General features: G+C 42.6%; 1 protein-coding gene across 1 annotated transcript in view; it reads right to left on the reverse strand.

Annotated features, from left to right (window-relative positions):
- Positions 1-20461, reverse strand: part of KIF5C (kinesin family member 5C) — a 152065-nt gene that overhangs the window by 114589 nt on the left and 17015 nt on the right. The window lies entirely within an intron of this gene.

A 20461-nucleotide genomic window follows, 5' to 3' on the forward strand; every position in this document is an offset into this window, starting at 1 on the left:
GCCCAACTGGCAGATGAAGTACTTGAAGCACTAAAATATATATACAGGCCAGGTGCAACAGCTCATACCTGTAATCCCAGTACTTTGGGAGCCCGTAGTGGGAAGATCACTTGAGGCCAGGAGTTTGAGACCAGCCTAGGCAACACAGAAAGACCCCATCTCTATAAAACATTTTTTAAAAATTAGCCAGTTGTGGTGGTGCACACCTGTTAGTCCTAGCTAGTCAGGAGGCTGTGGTGACAGGATCATGTGAGCCCAATAATTTGAGGCTTCAGTGAACTACGATCATGCCACTGCACTAAGGCCTGGGCCACAGAGCAAGACCCTGACTCCAACATATATACACACATAGAATTTTTTCTTTAAAAACTTTTTGTTGCTGAATTCAGCCACAATTTTATAAGCCAAAAATCTTTAAAAAGTGATTTTGAGTGTAGTTGACACACAAGCATTGCATCTTTTAAAAGATTTCTAATTTTAGTTGGAGGACGGGGTACCATATTTTTCAACGCTTAGGTATTGGAAGAGCTGGGTGGCCACACACATGTGGAATTTGAAGAACAAACTCTCCCAACACTTCCTTCTGCCAGCCCCTGCCCCTGCTTCCTGACTTGAAGTTCCACCATTTGAACCACTAATGGATTCAATAACTTTTAAAAGAAGACTATGATTCCAGAAGGCTAATTTATCAAAAATAGCCCTCTAATCTTCTGCCAGGAGCAGCAATTAGCTTATCAGATTCGTTAGTTAATAGAACCAAGATAAACCAATTGTTCATTTCTAAGCAGTGAAGTTGGGATGGGGAGAAAAGAGGGAGGGGCAGGAGGAAGGGAAAGGTTTCCCAAGCCAAGCAGGAAAAATCAGTGTGATGAGGGAGATGGCACCAGAGGCAAATGTCATTTCCTTCACAACTAGCCTAGGATGGGCCAGCAGATAATAGTTTAAACCTACTATCCAAAGCAGCTTTTGCCCAGCAATCTAGGGTAATAATTGTTTAATATACACCAAGGCTCAGGTACTGAAGGGCCACTTACTGGCACCCTCTCCCTTAAGACGGGAGCCCTGGGTTCATCCAAGATTTCCTTCCAATATCTACCTCTTCACAGGCTCCTTTCTTTCAATGTAAAGCATGCTTATGTTTTCTTATTCTCTTAAGTTTTTTCTTTGTCCTCCCTCAAACTACTGCCCCAGCTCTAACCCCTTTCTCTATCAAACTATTTAGAAGGTTGGTCTTCTCATGCCTCTACTTCCTTACCCCTCCCATCACATCCTGCCACCTAATTTTTGCTCTCATTCATCTGCCTTCTTAAAGGGCTTCATGGCCTCTTAATCTTCAATTCTAAGACACTTTGATGGTCTGCAATATCCTCAATATTCACAAGGGTAGAATTGTGCACCAGCCCGGCCTTGTGGAAACTCTGCTCAGCAGCCCCCCTGGATGCTGCGTTCTCTGGCTCAGCTTCCTTCCTCTTTGACCCCTTCTTTTCCTCTGTCACTGCCAATTTTTCTTTTTCTCCTTCCTGCCAATTCCAAATTTAAGAATGTCTCCAGATCTCTCACTGGGCCTCTTCTCTTCTCTTTTGCACCTTCCGTTTCCATACTCTCTCACATGGAAAGGCACAAACATTCCTGTAGTTTTAGCCACATGCTGTAGGCAGAAGACGAACAAAGTCCATCCTGAACTCTGAGTCCCAAACCCACATTGTTAACTATCTAATTAAAACCTCCAATTAGATGTCCCCAAGTACCCTAAACAATATATGTTGAAAAGAGAGCTTACTGCCTGTCTTCTCTGCCTCCTTCTCCTCCACCTCTTTCTTTCACTATCCCCAGTCATCCAGGATAAAAAGCTCAGAGCTATCTCTCCCACAGTTGTCCCTCACCACCATCATGCAATCAGTTGCCACAGAGTGGTCATTCATTTCTTTGATCTATCTCATTTTGTGTCTCAACTATTCTTACTACTTTTTGCCTAGACTTATACAAGGGCCTTCTAAGTGATCCACTTGTCTGTCTTTTCTCCAATGTGCTCCACATCCTTTGCCAAATCCATCTGCCTCTGGCCCAGCAACTAAAAGAGCTTGCTAGGATGCTCTATGGTATATGATCCCCCTAGTGCAACAGCAGACCTACCAATCCCCACAGGAATGTCCTTCTCTACTGGACCTCACTGCTCTGACGATTCCCTCTAACTAGAATGCCATCTCAATGATTTGACCATGTTATCTGTCAAAACACTACCCATTCCTCTGGAAGCACCATGTCATGGAAAAAATGCAGGATCCAGAGTTAGAGACTGGGGTGAGAGAGGGCTAATATATTTGACTGACTCTTGTATGCTAGACCCTATGTTTTACCTGGGGCATAACATAGATTGCTGACAACTATTCTTTAATGTAATTGCCACTCTTCATTTTACAAGTGACAAGGTCAGGTTCAGAGATGTCCATGGCTTGCACAGGGTCACAAAGCACGTATTACATTGGCTTCACATGGTAGTTGTGAGAACAAATAATAAAAGGCATATAAAATTACTTTACAAATTGCAAATTACAAATTGCACATATGTTATTAACATTATAACTTATCTTACCCTTTTATAGATTTTTAGTTATTTAAGGACATGTTTTCTATCTTACCCATCTTTGGATTCCCTGCAGCATTTATGATAAGTATTAAAAGTGCTTACATTAATAGCTGTTTAATTAAATTGGATTTTTCATGTCACATTTTGAATTAATAGAATTTTTAAAATTTTACTCCAAAATTAAAGCTGCCACTTATTGAACAGGTCCAAGTGCCAGGCAGAGACTACCGTGAATCTCCACAGCAGTGCTCCAAGGTTAGCATTATAATATTCATTTTACAGATGGAGAAATCAGAGTTCAGAGACAACACATAATAGTCGCACAGCTATAAGTAGGAGAGGCAGGAGGGTCTGATTTCAGAGCTCATGATTTCCCACCATTAAAGACTCTCGATCACAGATATCCAATTCACCTAGAACCACCAAAATCTAAAATTTCTGCAACTGAGGTGATTCCCATCTCTTGTGAGCAGAGAAACGTTATTTTCCTTCTTATAGCCATAGTGCTGAGAGCTCTCTTTCAGACTCTGCTCAGCATTAATTACCACATCCTCATGAACACTGGCATAATCAGCCCTCTGCCCCACACAACTAAACATCTTTCTTACAGTTTTACAGATTTAGGGTTTCTCGTCTTACTGCTTTATTCAACAGATATTGACTGAGAATCCTCCATGTGCCAAGTACTGTTCAAAAACACTGGGAACCCAGCAGGGATGAGCCACAAGTTTCCTTGTCTTTACGAAGCTTTCATTCTGAGGGAGTGGAGAGAGACAAGCAATAAACAACCAATCAAAACAAAGATGACTCCTCTGAGTGTTGTGATATGCGGGTCAAGGAGGATGGTTCCCAGGATGTGACCTCAGAGCAGAAGCCTGGAGGCTTGCCAGCAGCGGGAAGAGCAGCGGCACGGCACTGCAGGCAGAGGTGACCAAAAGCGTGAAACCTTGAGCTGGGAAGCACGTGGTCTGCTGGAAAGTGGGCTGATGTATTTGAAGAGAGCAAGGAGCAGAATGGTACAATGGGGTGATGGGGGAAGAGCCAGGCAGAGCCCAGTGCTGCAAAGCCCGGTAGCACATACATGTGTAACGTACCTTGAAGCAAATGAATGGCCTGATCTGGTTTCTGTTTTGGCTGCTCTGTGGCGATGTGGTGCCTGGGAGGCAAAGAAGCTGGGAAAGAAGCGGTTTTTCTCTTCTAGGTACTTTAAAGCTCTATAATATATGCTCAGGTGAAATTTGGCTGGTATTTTCAGGGACTTCACTGCTTTTGTGCCATACTGGCCTCATCATATAGATAACATCACGGATTCATTCCATCTTATTATTCTGTAAGAGTGATGTCTAATTTTTTTAAAAAAGAATCAGCTTTAAAAAATGCAAAGTCTCATAGAAAGTAACTCTTTTCTATTTTAAGCAAGCATTCAGAATATTAGCAGTGCTAATCAGTACCTCACTAAACAGTTAGGACTGATTCTAAGTGCAAAGTGGGGAATGAGAGTAACAGAGAGTATTTACTGGCTGCTAAAAGCAGGTACGATGGGGAGCATGCTAGAGAAACTGTCTCACTGAATCCTCGGATGACCCCGTGGTGTAGGTAATACTGGAGAAACTGAGGCTGCAGTGGCCACATGACTTGCACAAGGCCACCCAGTAAGAATGGGATAGAACAAGAGCCCATGTCCATAACCCCTCTCCTACTACGCTAAGGTCAGGGTGGCCCTTTAAGGTGACCAAAGGGTTAGAAATAACAAACAAGAGTGGATGAACCTAGGTTTATTTTGTCTGGAGGAGAGAAATCTTTGAGAGTGATTAATTAAAGCATATTCAGGATATTTTTTAAATAAACGGAGACAGCTGTTCTCCATCATCCCTAATGGTAGAAGAAAAGGCCTTCACCCTCAGCCTGGCAGGTGAAGACAGAGATAAAGAATGTGCAGACTGTGGGATCTTGCTGGGAGGGAGGCAGGACTCACCTACCTAGTCTGTCTCTGATGCATTTCTTTGGAAAATGCATGTTGACAGTGCTTCTAAAAGTAATCATATGAGCTGCCTGAAAAGGTCAACTTTCAACTCTGGTAAAGATTAGGATGCCTTTTCCAGATTAATTCCACATCGGTGTTTGTGGGCAATGCTGAAACAAAAGAAAATCCAGGCTAGCCAAAACTTTTCACATAAATAGTGACAAAAGCAACCGAGTGGCTGGACAGATTTGAGACAGGAACAGCCAGAGGACTACAGCAGGGGCTCCCAGTCTGGAGACTCTAACATAGATCTCCAGATGACCCCAATGACTGGGAATTGCTTTTACTCTGGACAGCCTGCTGGGCGGCCCCAGTTGACTGTCCCGGGTATGTCCCGGGTCGCTAACCACTTTGACTGCCCCTGAGCCACAGAGTCAGGCAGGAGTCAGGGACACGTAGGTACTCTCTTCTCCCTGCCCCTCACCTTCCTTCAGGGCCACCTCGGCCACAAAGGCTGGCTCCACATCAGTCAGCTACTCAGACATGCTCTCGCCTCACCTCCTCCTTCCCACTCTTCCCCTGATGCCCACAGGCTGGATTTCAGGTCAGGAAGCACTAGGCTTGGAGCCATATGCTGAAAATGACTTCCCTTTTCTTCCTAGATTAGATTTGCTGCAAATGGCTCTGCTCCCACAAGCTCCATGATCCAATATACCCAGGAATAAAATCTAAGGGACATATGGTTACAGGGAGCAAGATCAGAAGAGACTTCAGCCTCCTGGGTTAATGCACAAAGCTTGCAGCTGGTCATGCAGTGTGCTGGGCCCTTTCCATGGCCATAAATCCACACCTGGGTGCATTAATGCCACTGCGTCTGGAGCCCACGTGCTTCACAATGGAGAGTTGAAGTAACTGCAGGCTGTCCTTCACAGGCCATATCCTCAAGGAGGCGGACCTTGTGACACGGGTGGAGGTGACGTCACTTCCCCCCACATGGCCAGTCAGCCACTGTCAGGGGACTGCTCTCTCTACAGTGTTTTCTTAATTAAAGAAGCTTCACAGGACAGCAGCAAAGAGGGACCAAAACAGGTAGCATTGGACCAATCCCTTGGATTGGGTCTGAAAAGCAGCTGCCACCTTCATTGTCCTTCTCAGTTTTTTCTTTTTCTTTCTTTTCTGTTTTTAGAGACAGGATTCTTGCTCTGTTGCCCAGGATGGAGTGCAGTTGAATGATCATAGTTCACTGTAGTCTCAAACTTCTGGACTCAAGTGATCCTTCCACCTCAGCATCCTGAGTAGCTAGGACTACAAAACACATGCCACCACACCCAGCTAATTCTTTTAATTTTAATTTAATTAATTAATTTATCTATTTATTTTGAGGCAGGGTCTTGCTCTGTCGCCCAGGCTGGAGTGCAGTGGTATGATCTCAGCTCACTATAGCCTCAACCCCCTGGGCTCAAGCAATCCTCTCACCTCAGCCCCACTGAGGAGCTGGGACTACAGGCATGCACCACCACACCCAGGTAATTTTTGTATTTTTTGTAGACACAGGGTTTCACCACATTGCCCAGGCTGGTCTCGAACCCCTGAGCTCAAGCGATCCTCCCACCTCGGCCTCCCAAAGTGCTGGGATTACAGACATGCACCAGCATGCCTGACTTAATTATTTTTATTTTATTTTATTTTTAGAGATGGGGTTCTCACTATGTTGCCCAGGCTGGTCTCAAAGTCCTGGGCTCAAGCAATACTCCCACCTTAGCTGCGATTACAGGCATGAGCTACTGTGTCCTCCTGCTCAGTTTTCTAGCACTGTCAGGCCCTGAGCTCCAAGCCTTTCCTCCGGTAAAGCACATCAGTTACTTAGATGCCAACCGTGGCATCTCCCTCCCATGGGACTTCCTTATGATCAATGAGTCAGTATTTCCTGAGATTCCTCAGTCTCCACTTTCACAGCCTGGTTCCCTCCAGGCACTCATACTTGCACCTCACCCTCTTTTTCTGCTGAATTATTTAGACATCACGAATTGGCTAAAATGTACTTGCTGAATTTACTGGCAAGAGAAGACGCAGCTTCCCTTCCCTTTCCTCTGCCTCCCCTTTTTCCCTCTGGCCCCAAGGGAGTCTCACTCTCTCTCCCCTCCCTCCTAGGTAAACCCATCTGATATGGTTTGGCTGTGTCCCCACCCAAATCTCATCTTGAATTGTAGCTCCAATAATTCCCACATGTCATGGGGGGTACCCTGTGGGAGGTAATTGAATCATGGGGTGGGTCTTTCCTGTGCTGTTCTCGTGACAGTGAATAAGTCTCACAAGATCTGATGGGTTTACAGAGAGGAGTTTCCCTGCACAAGCTCTCTTTTTTGGCCTGCCATCGTGTAAGACATGCCTTTCACCTTCCACCATGATTGCGAGGCCTCCCCAGCCATGCAGAACTGTGAGTCCATTAAACCTCTTTTTCTTTATAAATTACCCAGTCTCGGGTATGTCTTTTTCAGCAGTGTGAAAATGGACTAATTTACCATCCTCCCACTCCTTGACCCTGGCTCCATCTCTCCCTTCTCGTAGGCTTCCTCCATTAGCTAAAAGCATGACTACATGTGTGCTATCCTTAAAAACAAAAAACCTGCCATCGTCCTTGCTTCTACCTCAACTCACTGTGCTATCACCACACACTAAGCTTTTTGGAAATAAGTAGCACACACTCCCAGCATCCTTCCTCTCACTTCTCATTATGCCAGTCTTTTTGCTAAATGGGAAGCAGCAAAGGCACCCACAGCTGTCCCCTTAGCAAACCAATGCCTCTCCTCTGCCATCCCTTTATCACCCTCTCCAAGCATCTGCCCCTCCCACTTCTGCAATGATTTCTCCCCTTCTTTAATTTCTCCAACTTCTTTAATTTCTCTTTTTAAATACTGGCCTTCCCTAGCATTAAGTTTTTGTGCTTTTTTTCCTCTCTAAACCAATGTGTCCTAACTCAGGGATTTGGGTGGCACCATCACAATTTTTGTCATAACCATGTACCATCCACTGTACCTTTAATTTAATATTTTTTAATTAACTTATTTTTCCTTAAATATACTTTCAATGAAACTTTTATATTACTGTTGTAAGTGAAAAATCAGTATTACATGCTATAAACAGAAGGCAATAAAAAGAGATACAATGAAAACAAAGCAATACTAATGAGCTCTAGCTAGAAACATTGCATGTCAAGGACTCCAAGCCTAGGACCTGTTCTTTCCTTTTATTAAGAGGGAAATTCCAAAGTATTAGAGATTAAACACTAGCATCAAACTGAAGCTTTGTCTTTGGTAGATTCAGAAGGACTGAAAGAGGAATAAAATGAAAATAACTTTCCACTACCTGATTCAATGTTATCTAAGCCCATGTCTGCTGTGTACTGCCTAAAATTATCAACTACAAAGATAATTTTCCTACTAAATACTAGAGTTAGTTCTCCTTCCTCTGTGACTCTCTTCAGAGGACTTAACAATTGTAACTTTTTCAATGGTTGCCGTATTTCTTAGCTCCATTCCACATGCTTTTAGAAAATGAGATTACAGACATAAACTAGAAACAAGATAGACAACAAACACCCTAAATGTCAAAACTAGTACCAAACAGCAGCAATCCATCCAAGCTGGAGCCCAGATCTACCCCAGATGGCTCTATCCATCAGGGTTGGATCCTGGAACATGTCAGAGACTGCCCACCATCAACGCCTAATCCATAATAATAAATAATACGATAGCCAACATCTGAAAGGTTTACATGCCAAACGCAGCACGACACTCCTCATATATGTGCTGTTCAATCTTCACAATACACTCGTGAGATCGATGCCGTTATTATTCCCAGTACGAGGAACCATTAGAGAAGTTAAGGAACTTGCCAAGGATCTATTGTAAGTGGCAGATCCAGGATTTGCACCAAGATAATCTGATGCCAGAGCCTGTGCTCTTAACGCTTGTGCTCCCCCGATGCTGAGACACAGCAATTTTAAACCTCACAAACCTCAAAATAATAGCCTGCTGCTCTTAAGCACAATTAAGACAATGGGGTTGACACAACAGGAAAACCATTCAACATGTAATTAAACATAATTACTGGTGTCCTCTAATTGTTTGGGAAAATAAATCTCTTGCCCTTGACAAGCTATAATTCTGGTGTGTGCTAAGAAGGTTCAAGTCTTCACTTCAGTCTGTATACCTCTAGCACATACATACATTATTCATCACATTTTATGGCGAGTAGCAGTAGAGTGGCTCAAAGATACCTTCAACATGTAACTTAGAATCAAATAAGATAGGGCTCAGAGGAATCTAAACCATCCTGCCCAAATCTTCATTTTATAGATGGGAAAAAAGGGGGAAAAAAAAACTTCCCAAGAACATACAGGGCTCTGCCTTCTAGTTAAGCGCTCAAGGCACTTCACTGGTTAAACAGGTTAAATTCAGACTGCCTAAGCTAAAAACCAGCCTTCACAATTTAGTAGCTATGTGACCTTGGGCAAGTTATTGAAGCTCTCTGAGCTCAGGTGAGGATGATAATAATACTGCAGCAGCTCTCTCATAAGATTTTGTGAGGACGAAATAACAATATATGTAAAACACTTGGAACACTACCTGGACACATGGCATTCGATCACTGCATCTAGCCACAGATACTACTGCTTCAGACAGTGAGCCACACTTGCATGACGGGCCTTGGAAATACTTCCAGGTTCTCATCAGGGCCGCTAAAAACAGCAGTAAGTGTGTGTTCGCATCCACTAAGGAGCAGTTAAAGGGTGTCTCCAATGTCTGCCACATGGAGCTAAAACTATAAAGCAAAGGCGTTTAGCTGAGGTTCTTTCAAGGAGGGAGAAGGGCACGGGAAACAGACCTGAGTGCCTTGCATCATGACACTTAAATTCTGCTGGAATGAGCTTCAGTGCCAGTAGCCATGCTCTTGTGGGCAGACCTGTTTATTTAACATGACAGATAATCGTGCTTCCAGAAGGACAAAGTTTTTAAAGGCAATATGAGCATTATTTATGGAGCATACACTTAGTAAATAGCACTAGGTGTATGGAATACAATGAAATCTAGGGTAGGACTATCAAAGCAGCCTTGGCAAATACCTAGACCAAGGCTCCCCATCTTTCTTGAACCCCAAGCAGACATCACTCTTCAGCCACAGCACACTTGCCTGCAGAGCCCAAGTACAGCTCAAGGGCAGCCTTACAATCCCTCTCAACCCAATGCTCCATGAAGCCACTCCCTGTGCATAAATGTTGAATTTAGGAATTAGAGGAATAAGCAGGCAAGCAGAGAATGAGGCACAGGACTAAAACTCAGCAGGGGCCAAGAATTATTTTACTTAGCTTCTCTTGATTAGGCATTTGAATTTAAAACAGCTAGGAATATAATACATAATACATCCTGTGTGTGTTGCAGGGAAAAGGTTTAAAGGGTCCAAGCTATAAAACATAACCAATGTGAAATGCTCTTTGCAGGAATACACGAGCACTACAAAATATTCTAATTTTCCTTGGGCTCCCATAAGAAAAACTAGCAGCATCCTCATTTGAAAGAAGAGATGTGAAGGAACAGAGATGGCAAAGTACTTACTACAGATGTTCCTGGGCCGAGGGCAGTGGCTCATGCCTGTAATCCCAGCACTTTGGGAGGTCGAGGCGGGTGGATCACTTGAGGTCAGGAGTTTGAGATCAGACTGGCCAACATGGTGAAACCCCGACTCTCCTAAAAATACAAAAATTATCTGGGCGTGGTGGCGTGTGCCTGTAATCCCAGCTACTTGGGGGGCTGAGGCAGGAGAATCACTTGAACCTGGGAGGCAGAGATTGCAGTGAGTCAAGATCGCACCACTGCACTCCAGCCTGGGCAACAGAGCAAGACACTATTTCAAAAAAAAAAAAATGTTTCTGGCACGAAGAAGCTGTCTGCCTTTCCCCCTATTGAGCCATTCAGGGCGAGAACCCAGGACTCAAAGAAATGGAACCACAGAAGAGAGAATCCAGGAACACGAGGGGCACTTCTGCTGGCTGATTCGACCACAAAAGGTGCTGGTTGCACAGTCGCTGCACAGAAAGGAGGCATTAACAGGAGGGGAAAGAAAGGATTTCCGTTTTGTTATGGACCAAAGCTGACTGTTAGAACCCCAACTCACAGTGCGAAAAAGAGCAGCAAACCCGGTGAAGAGGTCTCTTCTGTGCACAGTCCACCCTCGAGAGGGGCAAGAAGTAACCAATCCTATTTAATTCAAGTCAAAAATCTTTAAAAACTATACCTTCCTTATATTTGTTCCCGTGTTCTGGCCTCTGCAGGGGCCACTGACTCTTTAAGGAGAGGCTGTAACTGATGCCATATCTCACAGGCCATCCTCCAGATTCCTTAAGAGGTGACAAACAGTATTTCCTCTGAAATGTCAGAGATTGATGGGGGGAGGTTTCCAGGAGCAAGGAGCTAGGAAGGCTGGGAGGGATGGAGGGACCAAGTGCTACAGTGACAGGAGCCTGCCACTGGGGTATCTGACATGGGTGCACCACATCTGCCCAGCTGGTCCCCAGAGCACTGATGGGAGGAAGTTGCTTAAAAATATTAAATTGATAAATAGCCTGTCATTGGGAATAATTGAAAGCATCTTATATCTCAGTTTAAAACCTCCTTAGTTCGGTTTCCATATTGCTTTCTTTTTTTATTTTCCTTGAATGAGAAATATGTTCATATAGTTCAAATACCAAAAAGTATAAAGGATTTTTTAAAGGTATAAAGTATAAAAGTGAAATGTCTCCCTCACATCCCTGCCCTCTATTCCTGCAGCTGCCAGCTGCTCACCACCTCCCAGCCCCAACACTTCTGCTGGTGCCTCACCACTCTCTCCAGAGTTCTTTCTTTGTGCACACAGAAGCAGTCAACCATACATCCCTAATTGTTCCCCTTTGTGCTATAAAAGGTGGCAGGTTATATATGCCTGCCTCCACCTTGCTTCTTCCACTTAATATATCTTGAAGACTTTTCCATATATCAGTACATGGAAAGCTTTCTCATATTGCTTTATTTTTTATTTACGTACAATGATGTATAGATGTGAAGTATTCCACTAGATGATTTTGACAATTAGATATCCTCGCAACATCTCGCAACAACCACCTAAGACTAAACAGGGCACTTGTATCGTGTCCCTTTCTGGTCAACCGCATCTCAGCAACCACCATTTTTATTTCTGTAACTGTAATGCAATGTGGGTTTGTTGGGGTTTTTTGTATTTTATAATGATATTAAGATTTCTGTTCCTGTCAGAGAGCAGCAACGAATGTTCATGAGCTATTCTCTATGAAGAATCCTCCAACACAAGTCCCTGCCCCACCCTACCTGCCCCCTTCTAGACCAGGTACCCTCCTTGTGGCCCCACTCCTACACTTGCTTTCCAACACTGAACCATAATCACTTCTGAAATTTTCTCTTTCTCCCTCTGGTCTGTAAGCCCAAGCTCCATTTCTTTGTCCCCAATGCATCTCCAGTACAAAGCACCAATTAAATATTTGCCAAACCCTTTCCCAAAGGCAGTTTGTAATTAGAGAGTAAAGGTGTCGATCTCTGACCAATGTTGCTATGGGAATGACTGAATGCAAACTTCATTTTACAATTAAAGTAACTGTCAGAGAGGAGGCAGGAAGCTTGTAAAGAGGCAAACAAGGGTAGCGTGGGATGAGAAAGAGCCATTCCCAGGGTTCTGTTGGCAGGGAGGGAGAGGCCCCTATGTCAGCTGACTGTCTGCGCTCATGGAAGGAAAAAATGAGGAACATTTTAAGACTTGATTTCCAAGATTTTGAAAACAAATCAGAGGCCTTTCTTGGGCTTAGCATAAAACCATCACAGATAGGCATTCCCTACATGACTAGATCACTGGACTGTAAGCTTTAAATAGAAAATGGTGAGGCAATGTGGGTTACTGGAAAAGAGTGTCCACAATGATATGTGTTTAAGGATGAAGGGGGAGATAAATTATCAGGAAAACCATCTGCTCCAAGGTCTGAGAAATAGAAGGCACTGGCAAAATAGAGACATCTTTGGGGAATACTGAAAACTAAGCCGCATAGAAGTCAAATGGGGGAAAAAAATCACAAAATCAGCAAAATAGCTTTCCAAGAACAATCAAACAAGGTACCTGAAGAGTAGAAAAACAGTTCAATAAAGCTGACCAAGCAGCCCGACTCTGGGGCAGCTACCAACCTTAATTGTCTCTGCATCGGTTTGAGCTGAGCTTAAAGTTAGGCAGAATGAAGTGGCCAAACACTTGTTTTCCATGAGATCTGAAATCATTCTGTTGCCTTAATGCCCAGGCATACCCTACATTCAGCTGTGAACACAGGAGACATACACAGAAATATGAGAAGGGAAAGCCCAACCTCATGGAATTCAGGAGAAAGAAATACCCATGACTTGGCTGAGGAAATCTATTGCAACCATTTTTAAGGAGTCTGTTGGTAAGTGGGGAGTAGTAATTATCCAATTGTTTTCTTTTTTTTTTTTTTTTTTTGAGATGGAGTTCTGCTCTTGTTGCCCAGGCGGAGTGCAGTGGCGCGACCTCGGCTTACCGCAACCTCTGCCTTCTGGAATCAAGCGATTCTCCTGCCTCAGCCTCCCAAGAGGCTGGGATTACAGGCGCCCACCACCACGCCCGGCTGATTTTTTGTATTTTTAGTAGAGATGGGGTTTTGCCATGTTGGCCAGGCTGGTCTCGAAATCCTGACCTTAGCTGATTCACCCTCCTCGGCCTCCCAAAGTGCTGGGATTATAGGCATGAGCCACCACGCCTGGACCCAGCTGTTTTCTTATGCCAAGCATAAGCACATCTAGATGTTCTCATTTAAGAGAATAAAATAAATCTCTTTAATTTGCTTTACTTCACCTGTTCCATTTTCGTTAATCCAAAAGCTGACATTGCCAATGGTATTTAACAATAAAGCAGCAAGTAGTCTTGAAACAAAAATAACATTAAAAGGAAACAGTAAGATATGGCTTTCTATGCTTTGTCACTGACTCTTAATAAGATTAAAAGGTGTTCGATGATGAAAGAACTATATAGGCTAATCTGAATTCTGAAAAAAATACTATTTAATTAATATTCTATATAGCAAGCACCTAATACAATTCTTATTTTAGCAGAGATTATATACATAATGTCTCCATTTCATATAAAATTTTCTCTGAATGCTAGATGTTTGGTTATTAATGTGAACATAAACCCTTCAAAATGTTACTGTTTTTCTTCATAGAGAATAGCTCATGAACATTCGTTGCTGCTCTCTAACAGGAACAGATATCTTCTGGTAAAAACTTGTGTTTGCTTTGTAAAAAAAATTAAATAATACTATGTAGTAGGGTGGCGTTTCCTTTTGCTGCTATAAAAAATTAACAGAAATTTAGTGGTTTAAGACAACAAAATTTTATTATTTTTCAGTTCTGGATGTCAGAGGTCCAACTTGAGTCTCACTGGGCTGATGTCAAGAAGCCTGCAGAGCTGCTTTCTTCCTGGAGGCTCTAGGAGAGATTCCGTTTTCCTGCCTTTGCCAGCTTCCAGCGGCCGCCTGTATTCCTTGGCTCGCATGACCCCTCTGTATCCTTAAAGCAGTAATGGCCCATCAAGTCTCATGAGGCCATCAGTTTGGTTTCAACTTTTCTGCTTCCTTCTTCCCCATTTAAGAATCCCTGTGATTGCATTGGGCAATCTTTATTTGAAGGTCAAATGGTTAACAACCATAACTCCATCTGCAACCTTAATTCCCACTGGTCATGCAACATAACATATTCGGGTTCCGGGATTAAGAAGTGGACATCTTTCAGGGCCATTATTCTGCCTACTACAGAGGAAATGAGAATTGTCTCATGAGATACTCAGTTCAGGGCTCTGTGGCCTCTGCATTTAATGATCGGTTTGGTGGTAACATTCAACATGAGCCTGCTTATTCTACTGCAGGAAACTGGCAACTTTGGCTTTTTCAGACTGGAGAGAGCCTCTCAATCTAGGACTTTCCACTCCCTAGGTGCCTGAAGGTCTCCATTCCTACGTGGACTAGACAGGACATTTGGCAGGAAGGGAGGGCTAGGAAAAGACAGGACTTCCCACAGTGATCTACATGCAGAGGCCTCAGAGCCAGTCTTTGATGGGAGGAAGGCACAGGGTGCAAATTAGGGCTCAACTCCTCTCCACTCCCTCAAACCCTGAGCTTTCTCTGCTAGCCAGCACCACCTCTCCCTGGAACACACAGGATGATTTTTGTTGTTGTTGTTTGTTTTTTTTGAGACTGAGTCTTACTCTGTCAGCCAGGCTGGAGTACAGTGGCATGATCTCGGTTCACTATAACCTCCGCCTTCCAGGTTCAAGTGATTCTCATGCCTCAGCCTCCTGAGTAACTGGGACCACAGGTGTACACCACCACAACCAGCTAATTTTTGTATTTTTAGTAAAGACAGGGTTTTACCATGTCAGCCAGGCAGGTCTCAAACTCCTGACTGCAAGTGATCCACCTGCCTTGGCCTCCCAAAGTACTGGAGTTACAGGTGTGAGCCACATCACCTGGCTCACAGGATGATTTTTAAATGCATTCTATACACACTTAACAAACATGCCACTAATCTGGAAAATTTATTTCACTGGTACCTAGCATAGTGTCTGGACCAGAGCTGGGACTCAAAAATATTTATTGCATTAATAAATATCGCATACTTTTATAATGTCTGTGAGGTGGAGCATTGAGCTGAGCAGGACTAGAGAATGCTGAAAAATAAGATTTTGATGTCCTTCAGCCCTTCAAATGAGCTAGGGAAAATTCAATTTTTGAAAGGAAGCTATAATAACTCCCAAAAGTTCAAGAAACCCTAGTCTACTATGTGCTGGTTCATGAATTAAACTTAGTAGATCATAAGCAGCATTTTAAAAAATAAAATGGGACAGAGTAGAATAGAAAATATTAGAGGACATCACATATATTAACAGTGTCACTTCATAAAACTATTATTTCAGATGTGTGTCTGTGTGCTAAGTTGCAATATATTTGTATTTCTTGTTAAAATGAATCATGATCTTGGCCGGGCGCAGTGGCTCATGCCTATAATCCTAGCACTTTGGGAGGCCAAGACGGGCAGATCACCTGAGGTCAGGAGTTTGAGACCAGCCTGGCCAACATGGTGAAACCCCATCTCTACTAAAGATACAAAAATTAGCCGGATGTAGTGGTGAGTGCCTGTAATCCCAGCTATTCAGGAGGCTGAGGCAGGAGAATTGCCTGAACCTGGGAGCTGGAGGCTGCAGTGAGCCCTGAGATCACACCACTGCACTCCAGCCTGGGTGACAGAGACTCCATCAGAAAGAAAGAGAGAGAGAGAGAGAGGAAGGATCATGATCTCATAGTCAAAAACAAATGGAAAACTGCTGCTCTACTAAAAACGTTCTCATCACAGAATTCTGGAATAGGCTAGCTTTTCACAGGATGATAGTTACCAAAAACTCAGTTCCAAATGCCTAATTTTTAACTTCTTAGGTTTCTATTGTCTTTTGTCCCAGACAGTTCCAGCAAGGCATAATGATGCTAAGAGAATTACCTCCCTTTCATTCTCTGTTCCAGCACACTCTCAATCCCTTACCAAAACATTTGCCTGGGATTCTCTTTTCTCACTGAATAAAACAGGATACACATCAGCATCGTGATGCTCCAGAGGGGAGGCAATCCATGAAATGGTCTGATTGCTGTAGAATTCTTTTTATGTAGCCATCCACCCCATTGTGAAAGAAGCAGCTGGATATCCAAGCATCTTCCAATACTCAGGCTTCAAGGTCCAATAATGTCCACTCCTCCCCAGGAAAAGCTGGCATGCTGCTGACATGGCCTCTCTACTCCTTTGTTTGCAGGCTTAGCTCACGTATGTGTTGTTCACTGCTCACACAAGCCACTCTCTAGGAGGGCTCGCTGAGAGCTCTCTTCTAGGGAATCTAAACTTTGTTATTTGGAAAAAGCCAGGAAACCCTTCACGGGCTGAGGATGGGTTTCCTGGCTTCAGAGGATGGGTCTGAGTTCTCACATCTCTCAACCCCCTTGCAGCATATAATGGCTTTAGTATATGCTACTTGTTATAGACACAACTGGGTCCACCCCAAAATGTAACTGTTGAAGCCCCACATTGGAGGTTAGCAAAATTCCTAACACCCAATGTGACTGTATTTGGGGATAGGGCCTTCAGGGGGGTAATTAAGGATAAATGAGGTGATAACGGTGGGACTCTGACTCAATAGGATTCATATGTCCTTATAAGAAGAGGAAGAGACACCAGATCTCTGTGTGTGTGTGTGTGTGTGTGTGTGTGTGTGTGTGTGTGTGTGTGTCACACAGAAAAGCAGGCATGTGAGGACATGCACGGTGAGAAGGTGGCTATCTACATGCCAGGAAGATAGCCCTCACCAGAAACCAACCTTGGCACCTCGATCTTGGGCTTTCAATTTCCAGAACTTTGAGAAAATGAATTTCTGTTGCTTAAGCCACTGAGTCTGTAGTATTTTGTTTTGACAGTTCAAGCAAACTAATACGCTAGTTATATTAAATAGAATTTGCATAAGCTATGTTTTTTGACCATTTGAAACATAAATGTTAAGAGAAAAAAGTCACAGACAAATATATACCGTATTTTTATAAATATTTTGGAGATTCAAGATCAAAAAAAAGTAAGCAATCTATCATTTAGGGCCAAAAAAATGTTTGCCATAAAACCATAGAGAATGATAAAAGTAGGGCCAAGCGCGGTGGCTCACACCTGTAATCCCAGGACTTTGGAAGGCTGAGGCAGGCGGATCACTTGAGGTTAGGAGTTTGAGACCAGCCTGGCCAACATGGTGAAACCCCATTTCTACTAAAAATACAAAAATTAGCCGGGCGTGGTGGTGCACACCTGTAATCCCAGCTACTCGGGGCTGAGGCAGGAGAATCGCTTGAACCCGGGAGGCGGAGGTTGCAAGTGAGCTGAGATTACTCCATTGCACTCCAGCCTGGGAAGAGACTCCGTCTCAAAAAAAGCAAAATTCCAGGGAGTGCTTGCTGTTCAGAGTGAGGGGGATAACAGCTGAGATGAAGGGAGGGTTGCATATTGGTAAAGTGATGTTAAGCAGAAGGTGGCCTCATGGGTGTTAATTTCTTTAGAACATCTCATAATTTTTTGTTTTATATATATTATTTTATATATAGTAAGTATTTTAGAATAGAATTTATAAAAGTAAGGTGTTAGAATAACCTAATGCCCATCAGTTCATACTTATTCTTGGGGAGAGGAGAGGGGGTAAGGAGCATTTCTACTTTCCAAATCTTAACTTCCTGAATTTTTGTAAATCAACCTAAAATGTTTATATAATATTTGGAATAAAAATGAAAGAAAATTAAAGAAAAAAAGTAAAAAGAAACTACTGAACACTTGTGATTACTTTTATACTTCCTTTAATCTTCCCTCCCACCCTATATATATATTGTACTAAACTTATTTGAAATGTAAGCTTTGGCTGAAAATAACTTGCCCTCTTTTGAAATGAAAATAATCGCTACAGGGTTGTAATAATAATTCAATCACTGGTTATAGCCTGGTTATAAGGAAAACACCAGGAAACAGACATCCAAGGAAGGAAGTCTCTTATTTCTTTTCATTTCAAGGCAATTTAGGTAAATTACAGACATTTCCCTTTCAGAGCTGAGGACTATCAATAGAATTTTAAGTGTGGTCCATTTATACTAATGTCTTCAATTTAGAACTTCTGGGACCTTTCTTTCTTTATGATGCCAGCTTTTAGTTCACATTAAAATAATTTTATGACTAGCAAGTTGCAAAAAGAGAAAGGTGTTTTGTACATGTGGCTTCTACATTTTGGTAGAAGGAGAAATCATTTCAAGGCAATCATTTTCTGTACTTAGTGAATCTCTAATTTCTTTCCTTTTGGCACTGTCAACTGGATAACTAAATAGAAGATAATGGAGTTTGGATATTCAATACAAAACTATTTTCATTCTGTGGAAAATGAAACCACTTTGCAAACTACTATGAAACCACTGCAAAACCACTTTGCCCCACCCTTAAAGGTGTTTCATGCTCCATAATCCTTTAGTACTATTCAATCACTTGTCAGTGGTACTGTATTCCCAGTGTGTGTATGTGTGTGTGGTGGGGTATGTGTGTGGTGGGGTGTGTGTGTGGTGGGGTGTGTGTGTGTGCACTTCTATCCATCTGTCTCCTCTACTAAACAGTGAGTTGCTTGAAGGTAAGATAAATGAATTGTGCTCCCCTAAGAAATGCCTGCATTTGCAGTTTGGTCCAAAGACGGTGAATTGCACAAAAGCAATATGTAGGCAGCTTCTTTAGTCCTCAGGTGGAAGTGATAATGGGATGTAGGGAGGTAATGAGACTAAAAATAATCATGAAAATGAGAATGTAAGTGCCACAAGAAATATTCATTCATTCATTCATTTTATCATGTATTATGTGTACCCATTTGGAATCATGTGTTGAGAATATGAAAATAAATCAAGCAAACCCTGACCTGAGAGGAGCTCACACTCCAAGTGGGATAATTCCAAGAAGGAAGCGACTAAAGAGAAATGGAAATACCTCACTGTGAGTTTCTAGGGTGAGAACAAATTTAGAGCCACAGATAGATGGGAATGGCACTCGAAGAAGAGGGAAACTCATCAATAAAGGCTTGGACGAGTGAACATGCAGACTGAGTTTAGGACACAATGGATAGTTAGGTTTGAGAAAGGCAGAGTCCTGAAGCGAAGTACAGTCATCAAGGCAAAAGGCTAAAGGGAACATAGTGTGGAGGGGTTTGCTGAATCACAGAAACCAAGTTGGGGAGTTCAAACTTATTTTAGTGAGCAAAAGAAAAGCCTTACATGTTTTTGAGCAGAGAATTGGCATAATCTTAGTGGCACTTCGGAAAGAAGAGTTTAGCAACAGTGTTCAAAAGAGACCAAAGAGTAGAAAGGAAACAGGGAATTGTATTCCAAGACTACTGCAATTCAAGCAAGAGCCAGTCAAGGTCTTCAGGATCCATTTGTGATTAAAAACAAAACAAGCTAGGTATAGACTGTACTTTCTTACCTTGACAATAAATATCTACTAAAAACGTAAAGCAAACCTTGTTTTAAGATCAAGAACAAGACAAGGGTTCTAAGTATCACTGATTTTATTTTAAACTGTCCTGCAGGTCCAATCCAATGCAATAAGATAAGAAAAAAGAAAGTAAAAGTCTACATCTGGAAAGAAGGAAACAAAACTGTCATTATTTGAAGAAGAAAAAATTATCTTCATGATATATCTTTCAAAATCTACTGAAAATTTTTTAGAAGACAGTTTAGCAGTGTGGCTGAATGAGCAGATGGACTTAGAAATCTAAGACGCAGACATAAATCTCTCCATTTTTAAGACAGAGAAGAATAGAGATTAAATAAAGGTTTTTACAAGAAAGGCATCATAATCCTTTCTCTGTGGACAAGTCCATGTGGATTAATAGTACATCTAAACATTCATAAGTGTAGCCTAAGAGGTTTCCAAGTAAATGCACCACACCCTGAGAGGAATGGCACTGCATTCTATGGAAGGTCCTAAACAGCCTTTCAGATGGAAATCACAGCATGACAGAGAAGCCAATTGGGACTTCATACATAATTTGAGATGAATGCAAGGGCAAGCAACAGAGACGGAAAAAATTCTTCCACTTTTAAGTATAGCCCAGGTTTACAGCTCTCTTCTCCTATAGTCGTTCCCAAACTTACGTCTCAGTCTAATCGGTTGCTAATGGGAACAACAAAGCTAGGTATGCTTATTCCATTTACTGCAGGATTGCTGATTCAAAGAGGCAGCCTCCAAGAG

This window comes from Pan paniscus, chromosome 13 (assembly GCF_029289425.2).
Source record: "Pan paniscus chromosome 13, NHGRI_mPanPan1-v2.0_pri, whole genome shotgun sequence".
In the NCBI taxonomy this organism is placed as follows: Eukaryota; Metazoa; Chordata; class Mammalia; order Primates; family Hominidae; genus Pan; species Pan paniscus.